Consider the following 12,009-nt stretch of genomic DNA (forward strand, 5'->3'; position numbering starts at 1 on the left):
CATCTTAAGTTACATTAAAAATCATTGTTTTTTCCCCTTTGAATGTCTATGTAGGCCTGTGCTCAGGCTATACTCTCCTGCCAGGTATTAGGACCACGTTGATCAAAACTGACCTTGTTCCTATCTACACTTAAGAGTCAGCTGAGATTCCTCAGAGATCACTCTTGGGGACCTGGGTCCTTTAACTTCCTCTACCAGTGGTGCCACTTCCTCTACCACTTGCCAGGATGGGGCGGGGTCTGGCTAACCATATGTGGCTTCTCTTGGAAGCATCAGGAACATTTCCGTCTCCAATGACCCTTCTCTTTGCAGAATGTGCTTCATCTTTGAAACAAAAAATTCAACTGTTCCTCTTTCAAGCTTCTGAACATAGTCAGCCCTTCATATCCACAGGTCCCATATCTGCTAATTCAACCAACCACAAATCAAAACTATTTAAGAAAATTACATCTGTATAGAACATGTACAGATTTTACCCTTGCCATTGTTCCCTAAACAATATAGGATAACAACTATCTAGCATTTACTTTGCACTTGATATTATAATGATCTAGAGATGATTTAATGTTTCTGTGAAGGTATCTGGAAATTACATGCAATACTACACCATTTTACAAAAGATACTGAAGCATTGCAGAATTTTGGTATCCTTGGAGGTCCTGGATACAATTGCCAACAACAGATACTGAGAGAGAACTGTTGTTTAGATTCAAGAAAAACTTTTTTTTTTTTAAATATTTTTTTAGTTGTCAATGAATCTTTTATTTATTTTTATTTATTTATATATGTTTCTGAGGATCGAACCCAGGGCTTCATGCATGCCAGGCAAGTACTCTATCTCTGAGCCATGACTTCAGCCCTCAAGAAAATCTTAAACCATTTACAAACTGTTATCATTTGCAAATGTTTCTCTGAATAGATTAGCATGTTCTCAACAGTGGATGAATAGAGAAAAAAATTGCATGTTGACACTGAGAGAAGTTTCCAACAAACATCCACAAAACCCTTGTTCAACAAAACACCTTCTGTGATCTCTTCAAGTGAATGTTACAAAATTGAATTCTTCAAATAAAAGTATAGTAATGAAATACAGTTTTTTTCTGTTTTATAAGAAGAGTTCTTTTGAAGAAAGCTTCTGTTGCTAATGCTGTTTTAAAATGGCTAACTTGGGCCATTATGGAGGTTATGGTAGGATTCTGGAGTGTAGAATGTGTTGGGAGAATAGAAAGCAGTGGTGAGACCCACCAAGATCTAGCCAAGGTCAAGGTATGCATCTTGGAGCTGAGTGTGGGTGCTAGTCAGCTTATTGTCTCTGTGACCAAAATATCTGACAAGGACAATTTATAGGAGAAAAGCTTAAATTTCCAGAGGTTTAGTCTTTGGTCAGCCAACTCCATTGATCTGGGCCAGAGGTAAGGGGATGCATCATGGCTGGGAAGCAGAAAGGGGCATAAGAGAGAAGGGGGAAGGGCGAAGTGAAGGGATCACAGGGCAGAGGTACCTTTTCAGGGATGATCCAGTGACCCATCTTCTCCAGCCTACCTTACTACACAGCCTACCCTTACTACACAGCCAGTTCATTCTAACTAGGAGGGACTGATTAGGTTATAGCTCTCATAATTCGGTCATTTCACCTCTGAACATTTCTGCATCAACACAGGAAATTTTGGGGGACGTTTCATATCCAAGCCATAATAGTGTACCAGGGCAAGAGAATGATACAAAGGTAGTACCAAAGTTAGCAGCTTGGGGTATTAACTAGGAGAATAGTAGTCCTCTAACAAAAATAAGGAAGATGAGATACCTGTAAAATGTTAAATAAATAAAGAAAGAAATAAGGAAGATGAGAGTTGGATAGTGTATGAGAAGTCTAGGCCTCTTTATCTTAGAAAAAGGTAAACTGGCTCAAATTTCTTTTTTCTAGTTTTTTTTTGGGGGGGGGATTGGGAAGGATACATAGGAGAAATGTTTTGAAAAAACATTGATATTCAAAAGTGACTATTTTTATTTACATTAATCTGTATGCCTTCATGCTTTTGAAAACAGATGAATCATGCTTGCAAGATCAGAAATCAAAACTCAGATTGTCATTTATTTACATTTTCCTTCACATTCCATCATTAGTTGTTTGATGAATAATGAAAGTCATCTTTTGTACATTATAAATATCTCCTATGACAGTGTTTTTTAAGAAGGCAAGACTATGATGTACATTAAAAGTTCCAGTGTTTTTAAGAGCTGGACGTGGTGGCACATGCCTACAATCCCAAGTGCTTGGTGGCTGGGATGGAACTATTATGAATTTGAGGCCAGCCTGGGTAACATAGCAAGGCTCTGTCTCCAAAACAAATAATACTTTAATGTTTGTGTAGGATCAGCTAATTACAATTTCTGAACACTGAGTTTAGGCAACTTCCCTTTTTACTGCCTTGTGGATTTTGCAATTTTCCCAAGAGATGGAAGAAGGATACAGTGAGAGGCAGGGGTGAAGGCAGCTTGCTTTCATGTGTCTCAGTACACTTAGCTGGGAGATAGGAGAGACTGGATCAAGTCATAATAGCTAAAATTTACTGAGTGCTTACTATGTGCCCAGCACAGTTCTAAGAGCATTACCTGAGGTACTTCATTTAACCTCCATAAGCACAATATGAAGCCCATGCTGGTGCTATCATCCCCCTTTTTCAGAAAGGAAATGAGACCCAGAAGATTGAAATTATTTTTCCATGATCTCCAAGCACGCAGCCACGATTTGAATCTAGCTATCCTAACACTAGAAGTCACCTCCAGGCAGGATTTGGGTGGGTACAGGGCAGTATGAAGACTTATCAGTGGTGTAGCTACTACAAATACAACAGGGAAATGAGGGCTTCCTCTAGGTCTCCTGTTACAGTCAGTCCTAGGGACAAAGATGTGAAATACCACCTTTCCCCACTATAAGGAACTTATATCCAAAAAGACAGAAATGGTAGCAATTGTTAATGTGAGATTTTTTTGGTGCCTCCGAGAATAGTTTTTGTGCACAGAAAATGCTATTTTGATGCCATTTTTACAAGGTTATATTTATTGAAGTTGCAAGTTTAATAGCATAATTCTTCCCTAGGTTTTTTAAAAATATATTTGTAGTTGTAGATGGACACAATACCTTTATTTATTTATTTATTTTTATGGTGCTGTGGATCGAACCCTGTGCCTCACACTTGCTAGGCAAGTGCTCTACTACTAAGCCACAACCCCATCCCTCTTCCTTAGTTTTTTAACTTTGGCTTACTTATAACTCCAGCAAACTTTAACAACCTGTTAGTCAGTTTTTCTTTGCTGTGATCAAAATACATGACAAGAACAACTTAGAGGAGGAAAAGTTTATTTTGGCCTATAGTTTCAAAGGTTCAGTCCATGGTAGGCCAACTTCATTGATCTAGGCTCAAGGTAAGACAGAACATGATGTCAGAAGGGCACGACCTGGGACAGGAATCAGGAAGCAGAGAAAGAAAGGAGAAGGGGCTGTAGGGAAAATGAACCCTTCCTGGGCAAAACCCTAGTGATTCATCTCCTCAGTCAGGCCATACCTGCCTACAGTTACCACCCAATCAGTCCTTTCAAACTGGGAAGAATGGATTAGAGGGCAGTTCTCATAATCTAATCGTTTAACCTCTGAACATTCCTGCATTAACACAGATTTTGTGGGACAGCTTGCAACCAAAGCATAATAAAATCTAAGAAGGATTTGATTCCATTAATAAGTTTGATTGCCTCTAAACATTTCTGCCTTCATTTTAAAACTTTCACTTATTAATTTAATGTATTGGTTTTCCTTGTTGGGCTCTTTAATTGATTTATAAGTAACTCAACTGGTAAGTTACATTTATAGGCCAAGCGTGGTGGTGCACGCCTCTAATCCCAGTGACTCAGGAGGCTGAAGTAGGAGAATCGAGAGTTCAAAGCCAGCCTCAGCAATGGGGAGGCACTAACTCAGTGAGACCCTTTCTCTAAATAAAGTACAAAAAAAAAAAAAAAAGGCAGGAGAATGTTGCTCAGTGGTTAGTGCCCCTGAGTTCAACCCCCCCATACTAAAAATAAAAATAAGAAAATTACATTTATGTTATATATTTTAAATTATGTTGAGTGCATCCATACTGTTCATTAATATTTTACCTTAAAAATCAAGTTACACATTTTTTTTATACTTTCATTTATTTTATTTTATTTTATTTTTTTGGGTACTGGGGACTGAACCCAGGGCCAAGCACTCTACCAACTGATCTATATCCCCAGCCCCTCATTTATTTTTTAATTAAAAATTTTTTTATTCTTACAGACTGCATTTTGATTCATTGTACATAAATGGGGTACAACTTTTCATTTCTATGGTTGTACACAATGTAGATTCACGTAATTCATACGTATACATTCTTCATGTAATCATACATATACATAGGGTAATAACGGCTGTTTCATTCTACTATCTTTCTGTCCCCCACGCCTCCCACCCCATTTTCCTCTACACCATCCAAAGTTCCTTCATTCTTCTCTTCCCCCTTTGTTATATATCATCATCTGCTTATCAGAGAAAACATTCAGCCTTTGGTTTTTTGGGCTTGGCCTATTTCACTTAGCATGATACTCTCCAACTTCATCCATTTACCAGCAAATGCCATAATTTTATTCTTCTTTATGGCTGAGTAATATTCCATTGTGTATATATACCACAGTGTCTTTATCCATTCATCAACTGAAGGGCATCTAGATTGGTTCTACAATCTAGCTATTGTGAATTGAGCTGCTATGAACGTTGATGTGGTCGCATCACTGTAGTATGCTGGTTTTAAGTCCTTTGGGTATAAACCGAAGAGTTGGATAACTGGGTCAAATGATGGGTCCATTCCAAGTTTTCTGAGGAATCTCCATACTCCTTTCCAGAGTGGTTGTACCAATTTGCAACTCCACCAGCAATATATGAGTGTGTCTTTTTCCCCACATCCACACCAACACTTATTATTGCTTGTGTTCTTGATAATAGCCATTCTAATTGGAGTTAGATGAAATCTTAGGTGGTTTTAATTTGCATTTCTCTAAATACTAGGGATGATGAGCACTTTTTCATATATTTGTTGATCACCTGTATATCTTCTTCTGTGAAGTGTCTGCCCATTTCCTTAGCCCATTTATTGATTTGGTTCTTTGTATTTTTGGTGTAAAGTTTTTTAAGTTCTTTATAAACTTTGGAGATGAGTGCTGTCTGAAGTGTGTGTGGTAAAGATTTCCCCCCACTCTGTAGGCTCTCTTTTCACATTATTGATTGTTTCCTGTGCTGAGAAAGTCTTTTTAGTTTGAATCTATCCCGTTTATTGATTCTTGCGTTTATTTCTTGCGCTGTAGGGGTCTTGGTTAAGGAAGTCTGATCCTAAGTCAACATGACGGAAATTTGGGCCTCCTTTTTCTTCTATCAAGTTACACATCTTAAGGTACAAGGCAAATGGTTATTCCAATGGGGTAAATTCTCTTAAACATTACATGTACATAGAATTCCAAATGTGCCCAGATTTCTTAGAAGAAAATATTATCACTATAGGCTTGAATCTCATAAATGTTGCATACTCAATTCTTAGTCTTTCCAGGGCTAAAATGCTCATATGGTAAGAATTTTGATATTTTTTTTTTCTTAAAAGCAGTTTTTCTCTCAGTGCTAAAGATTAAACTCCAAATCTCATGCATGCTAGGCAAACACTCGACCACTGAACCACATCCTCAACCCCTTTTTCTGTGTTTTATTTAGAGACAGGGTCTCATTGAGTTGCTTAGTGCTTCACTTTTGCTGAGGTTGGCTTTGAACTCTCAATCCTACTGCCTCAGTCTCCTGAAGGTAGTTTTTCTAAACTATGACAGAGTCCAGTTTTACCCAACCCCACTGATGGTATCACAAAAATGCCACAATCTAAAAAAGGTGACTGTCACTTATATCAGATTCCTGACCCAGTGGCTGGATTGATTCAAAAAACCCACTATAGCCTCTTTCTTTCTTTTTTCTGGTCCTGGGGGTTGAACTGAGGGCCTCCTGCACTCAAGGAAGGAAATCTACCAACTGAGCTATATCCCCAGCCCTAGCTTTTTTTTCTTTTTTGGTACCAGGGATGCTTAACCACTGAGCCACATCCCCAGCTCTCTCTTTTATATTTTAGAGACCGGGTTTCGCTGAGTTGCTCAGGGCCTCGCTATATTGCTGAAGCGCTTTGAACTCCCCCTCCTCCTGCCTCAGCCTAGGAGCCCCTGGAATTTTAGGCGTGTACTACGGAGCCCAGCCGGCCACTATACCTTCTTTTTATTCTGAATTCTTTTCATAGCTTCCTTTCTGTTTCTAATTGTAGACTTTCCAAGGGTTGTTTACGGCTTGGCCCACAATTGTAAAGTCAAGTTCTTGGCAATAAGTTAGAAAATAAGTTTTCGGAATCTCTTAGGATCTTACATGCACGCTGAGGTTTTGTTTCCCCAGTTAATACTTTTCTTCCTGTAGCAAAGATGCAAGAATTTGAAAAATACACTTTAATTTGGTTTTCAAAAGTGATGATGGTTACATTCATCACATACATGACTCAGGTGCAATTTTAGGTAATTATATACTAGTGATTCAGTATTCATAGATACAATTTCAGAATCTAAGATAAGATAAAACGCATTTTTTGAAGTTGTGCTATGAAACAACGTAGGAGGTATAGTTATGGAATACAGACATGTATATTTTCCAGGTAGACTGCAGATGGCCCTGGGTGTTAATCTGCAGCTGTGTCTAATGGGAAAATTCAAGCTTGAAAATGAAATATTAGGCTACTATTAGGCTATTACTGTTCGGTGTCACTGAGTTACCTCTTAGCAGTTGAAGTGATTATTACGGGTTTTCCATGCAAACAAGTGGCAGCCCAAGGTGCCATTTGAGAAATGATTCAGATCCTTTGGCGGATCTCACAGTTTTATTCTCAAACGTTGTATTATGAAAATACAGAGAAGTTGAAAAAATTTTAGAGCAAAACCCATATGCCCACCACCTATTAACATCCTGCCGTTCTTGTTTATCACACTGTCTATCCAATCCCCTCCCCATTCATCAGTTCTCCCTGCACCTAGGGTGAAAAGGTTAGCTAGCCTGAGGTGGCTTTCAAGCGGTGATTTCAAAGAGTGCCGCTAGCACATTTTCAGCTTAAGCGCCCGAAAAATGGGGGTATTTCCTTCGTTCCAGGATTTCTGGGATGAGGGAGGCGGGCTCCAGGCCGGCGCCACAGCAGCCTCCGCGATAGCCGCGCCGGCACTCAGCCCCGGTGTCCGTCAGGCCGGAGGGCGGGGCGCCAAGGGCGGCACCTGGGCTGGCGGCGCAGGGCGGCGGAAGAGGGAGGCCCTGCGGCCACACGCGGGCAGCGGGCGCTGGGCGCGGGCGCGGAGCCGCTACGTGCGCGGGGAGCGCGGGGCTGCGCTCGTGTGCGCTCGTCGCCGCCGCCGCGCGCCTTTGAGTCAGCAAACTCCGCCGCCCGCCCGCCGGCTGGTGCGATCTGCCCTGCCCTGCCGGGAGGAGCCGCCCGTAAGTGACAGGAGACCTGCCGCGGAGGCCTCCGCGTACCCGGAGTGGGCACCGCGGCCGGGGGACGAGCCGGCAGCCCCTTCTTTCCCACGGAAGGCGTGGGGCCCTTCCCTCCGCGCGCAGGTGCCGGCTCCTCGCGGACTGGGAGGAGGTTTGGGTCTCCCGGGGTCGGAGCCCCGGAGCTGCCTCCTTTCCGTGTGAGCTGCGCAGGGAAGGAAGAAATGGTTGGCTTGGGAACTAAGGGGGGGTAGACTGGACGTGTGGAGCTAAGGGTTGGTGGCCCAGCAGAGCCCCAGGGAGAGGGCGGGGCAGAGGTGGAATCCCCGTTTGTAAGATAACTGCTGTGACATATTCCACCTGCCGGGTTTGGGTTGGGATTTTTTTTTTTTTTTTTTTTTTTAATGCAGAAAAAGGTAGCTTTGAGTTTAGAAATCGGGAGGGGTAGGCAAGATTTTTTTTTTTTTTTTTTTTTTTTGGTGGGATTGTGGGATTGATAGAAAAGGCCCGAGAGAAAATCCACACTGTCAGGTTTGGTGACACGGGAAAGCAACAGCCTGTTTTTCAGTTCTGGATGCATCATACTTTTCTAAAATTACACGGATTATGAGGGGGATGGTCACAGAATGTAGAGCAACATGACCTGCTTGAAAGGAAGGCCTTTTATTTCTGCAAGGCACATTCGTATGTAAGAATAATGGAATCAGAAATTGAGAGCAAGAGGGCGGTTTCACGTGATCTCCATCAAACCTGTCATTGTCCTGAAGGAGAAACTAAGGTCTGGGAGGAGAGTGCGGGGTCAACCAGGTAGGAGCACAAAGAGCCCCAGAACCTGGTGGGCTTCTGACTCCCACTCCAGAGTTCGCCTGCCTCACCCTGCTTTGGAGCAGTGGGGCCAGGGTTTGAGCATACACTCCCTGCTTTTCTTCTGGGACCTGGCAAGTCCCTGTGGGGTGCGGGGTCCCAGTGACATGGGACTTTTCCAACCATTGGCTCACCTCTGATAGGACTTCTCAATGGGAAAATGGGGGTGATCTGCCATCACTTCCAGTATACCTCTGGACCTTGATTGTGCTGCTGGGGATGCATCTTAGGCCTTTAAGCATGCTAAGCAAGTGCTCTATGGCTCCACCCCCCAGGTCCCTCTTTATTTTTGAAGGAGTGGTTGACTTGAGATTGATTGATAGGGCTGCCTTAAATAAAGATTGAAAACTAAAATATATTTACAAATATAAATACATGGAGATGTGAAATCACGTGATGGCAATGACTTCTGTTTAATTGGTCATCCTGAATCTTCTGCCAGTCCTTTTTGTTTTCACTTTGCAGTTAATGAAATCGGTGTTGACAGAGTGGCTCAGGCTGGCCCTATCCCTCAAGGAGGTGGCCCAAGGTGGTGGTGGTGATGGGTCTCTTACCTGACGTATTGCTTCTCTCACCATTATTTTGGGCTGTGCTGCCTACTTCCTACTTTGTTCTGAGTTTGGCATCCAAAAAATAGAAATAACTTCATTGCTTTTCAAATGAAAGAGTTAATTCAAGAGTAACATTTGCATTCTACTAAAAAACTTGCACTTGATTTAGAGCACTCTTGATCTTTCCTCAGACCCAGCATCACATTACTTTCATTTTAAGGATTTACTTTGCTAATTAAGTCATTGGACGAAATGGTTTCTTTTTCTTTTTTTGGTTTCAGGGCTGTGGTTTAACAGCTACTTGTGAAAGCAAAGAACTATTTGAGAACAGGGTCCAGCCTACAAAGTCTTTCATTTTTAAGAGTGGCAAAGAGGGCTGTGGTCAAGGTCATCATTGACTCTATAGAGAATTCCTCCAATTTTGGAATTCTTTTGCCAAATGTCTTTCTTTCTCTTAGAGTTCTAGTAGGTATGAATGAACACTTAAGTTCTCAAAATCTTGTATAGGGTAGTGGTTACAACTTCTGGTTTCAGACCCATCTGAGTTGAAATCTTGGCACAATTGCTTGCTAGCTAAGGTGTTGTGGCAGAACATCTCAACGTTCTGAGTTGTCTCTTCTTCAGAAATAAAAAAAAAAATAGTAATTATAATCCTTCCCCTTCCAGAATTAATGACAACACCTGCTATTTATGGAGCAATTATTACAAGCCAGGCATTGCAAGAAGAGTTTTTATGGGCTAGCAATGTAGCTCTAGTTAGTGGTAGAGCACTTGCCTACCATGTGTGAAGCTATGGGCTTCATTCTCAGCACCCCCAAAAAAGTTTTTATATGGCAGTTTCATTAGCCTCACAAAAAACTTATGAAGCAGATTCTATTATTGCCTTTAGTTTACATTTGAGGAAGCTATAAAGAATCAAGGTATTTATGACTTCCCCAAACTCCCACCTCACAACTTTAACCCCACCCAGCAAATGTGCCCTAGGTTTAATAATAGGTGATAATTAGGACTCATTGTGTACCAGGCCTTGTATCAAGTGGCCTTGAGATTGATTTTATCCTTCCCCCCCTTTTTACAATTGAAGAAACTGAGGCACAAAACCCAAGGTCAAACAACTAGTGGAGCCTCATTTTGAACTGGACAGTCTGGCTCTAGAGTTGGTACTCTGAGCCACTCCCCTCTAAATGTCTGTAAAGGGCTTAGCCAGACCTCAGGCAAGGGCAACTCTTACTGGTACTTCAATTTTATTTTCCCTAAGTAACCACTCCCCACTCCCAATTTCTGCAGAGGAGATACTTTTGGTTCTATAGATGATTCAATTCTAATTAAAGCTTTGTGATTACACACACTATTTTGTTGTATTTTGTTTTTAAGAAGCTGTGGTAGGCCTTTGAGATCTTGACCCTGCAGATACAGAGATAGGCTTTATGGGGCCTATGACCACCATCCCTGCAAATGTATGATTCCTTTCTAAAAATTTTATATGATTTCATGTTCATGTCCAAAAGTGCATTATTCTAGGGGAGAGGATCCATAACTTCAGATCCTAAAAGGGCCATTTGTGGTGGAAAGAAGGGTTAGTAAAGACTTGTATTCCACTTTATCTCAGTTTATAAATGAGGCAGCTGAGGTTCTGGTGGAGCGGCAGAATAACTTAGTCTTAATTATACAGCTAATTAGAGGTGGATCTGGGACTCACACTCAGTTCTTCTGGCTTCCAATCTCATATTCTCCCTGTAACACCCCAGAGTGGGTGAGGGATAGTGAGTGGAAGACCCATCCTCAGAATTTCTAGATGAATATACCTAGCTATCTTTTTTACTAATTTCAAAGGTTTGTCCCAACCCCCCACTCCTGAAGGCAGGAGTTGTATGTGGTAAGAAAATTGCTTAATGCAGAAGGTCATTTACCCTAGATATTGTGGTCTTCAAGCACTTTAAAAAATCATGGTGTCCGGATTTAGCTCAGATTGCCTAGCACACTCAAGGCCCTGGAAAAAAAATTGGTATTCGTTATTCAGTTAAATTTTATTTCCCACGCATAAGGCAAAACTAATTTTGTCACTCTTTCATTGTTATTTCTCAGTATAACCCCTCCATGAATGTCTAACTGGGCTTTCTGACATTAACAGTTTATGTTTCATGTACTTGTGTAGCTTAGAAATGTGTATGTTCTCTTGCATTCCTGAAATCTGGCAGGTTAGTAGTGGAACTTTTATTGAACTACTTATGTAGATGGTCTTGATTCTTTTTTTTCCCCTCCCCCTTCCAGGCAGTCTGGATCCTTAGGAAAATAAGAAAGGAGCCAGGCACAGTGGCACATGCCTGTAATCCCATCGATTTGGGAGGCTAAGGCAGGAGGATTGCAAGTTTGAGGCCAGCCCAGGGAATTCAGTGAAACCCTGTCTCAAAACAAACAAATGAACAAACATAAAAAGGACTGGAAATGTAGTTCAGCGGTTGAGTGCTCCTGGTTTAATCCCCAGTACTGGCGGGGGGGGGGGGGGGATAAGAAAGGGAAGTCTTGAGCTCTTTTCTGATTCAGGCTGGAAATTTCCTAATAAATCCCTAATGGCGTCCCAGGTGCCCATGATTAGGAAACTCTGGGTTTCTGGGGATGGAAGAATAGAAAAGGGGGTAAGGGAAGTAAAAGAGGGCACCAAAGGTCAGAGACAAGGAGCAGGATAGAGCTTTCTGACTCGCTTCCAGGAACATTTTGTTTGTTTGGCATGACGCCATGTTTTAGGAAAGACATGGGGACACCTATTCAGTCCCACAGGCTGTCCTGGACACTGATTTACATCATCTCATTTAGTCCTGTGAAATAGGAATTGTTGTAGTCATTTTCTTGGTTCAGAGAGACTTCATAACTTGAACAGGTAGAGGAGACAGAAATTGAACCCATCGTTATTCACATGCTCAATTTTTTCCCCCTAGTCCTCAGTTTTAAGATTTTCACCATTGTGTTTGCTTTTGGAGCCAAGATGGCTTTCTCTCTGACACCACTATTAAAGGTTTTTTTTTTTTTTTTTTG

The 12,009-nt window shown here is 41.6% G+C and overlaps 1 protein-coding gene across 6 annotated transcripts in view; it reads left to right on the plus strand.

Moving 5' to 3' along the window:
* The window catches only part of SNX10 (sorting nexin 10), a 92,910-nt gene that overhangs the window by 12,764 nt on the left and 68,137 nt on the right, over positions 1-12,009 (plus strand). The window contains exon 1 of one of the 6 annotated variants that reach the window (XM_079150703.1): positions 7,424-7,564. The exons of 2 other annotated variants lie outside the window; for them this stretch is intronic. The gene's annotated coding sequence lies outside the window, so the exon portion shown is untranslated. Of the gene's footprint in view, positions 1-7,423; positions 7,565-7,669; positions 7,688-7,742; positions 7,762-12,009 lie in introns of those variants that run through there. 3 more of the 6 variants (XM_079150710.1, XM_079150707.1, XM_079150706.1) reach the window with 3 other exon arrangements.

Source organism: Sciurus vulgaris (genome assembly GCF_902686455.1).
Source record: "Sciurus vulgaris genome assembly, chromosome: 8".
Classification (NCBI taxonomy): Eukaryota; Metazoa; Chordata; class Mammalia; order Rodentia; family Sciuridae; genus Sciurus; species Sciurus vulgaris.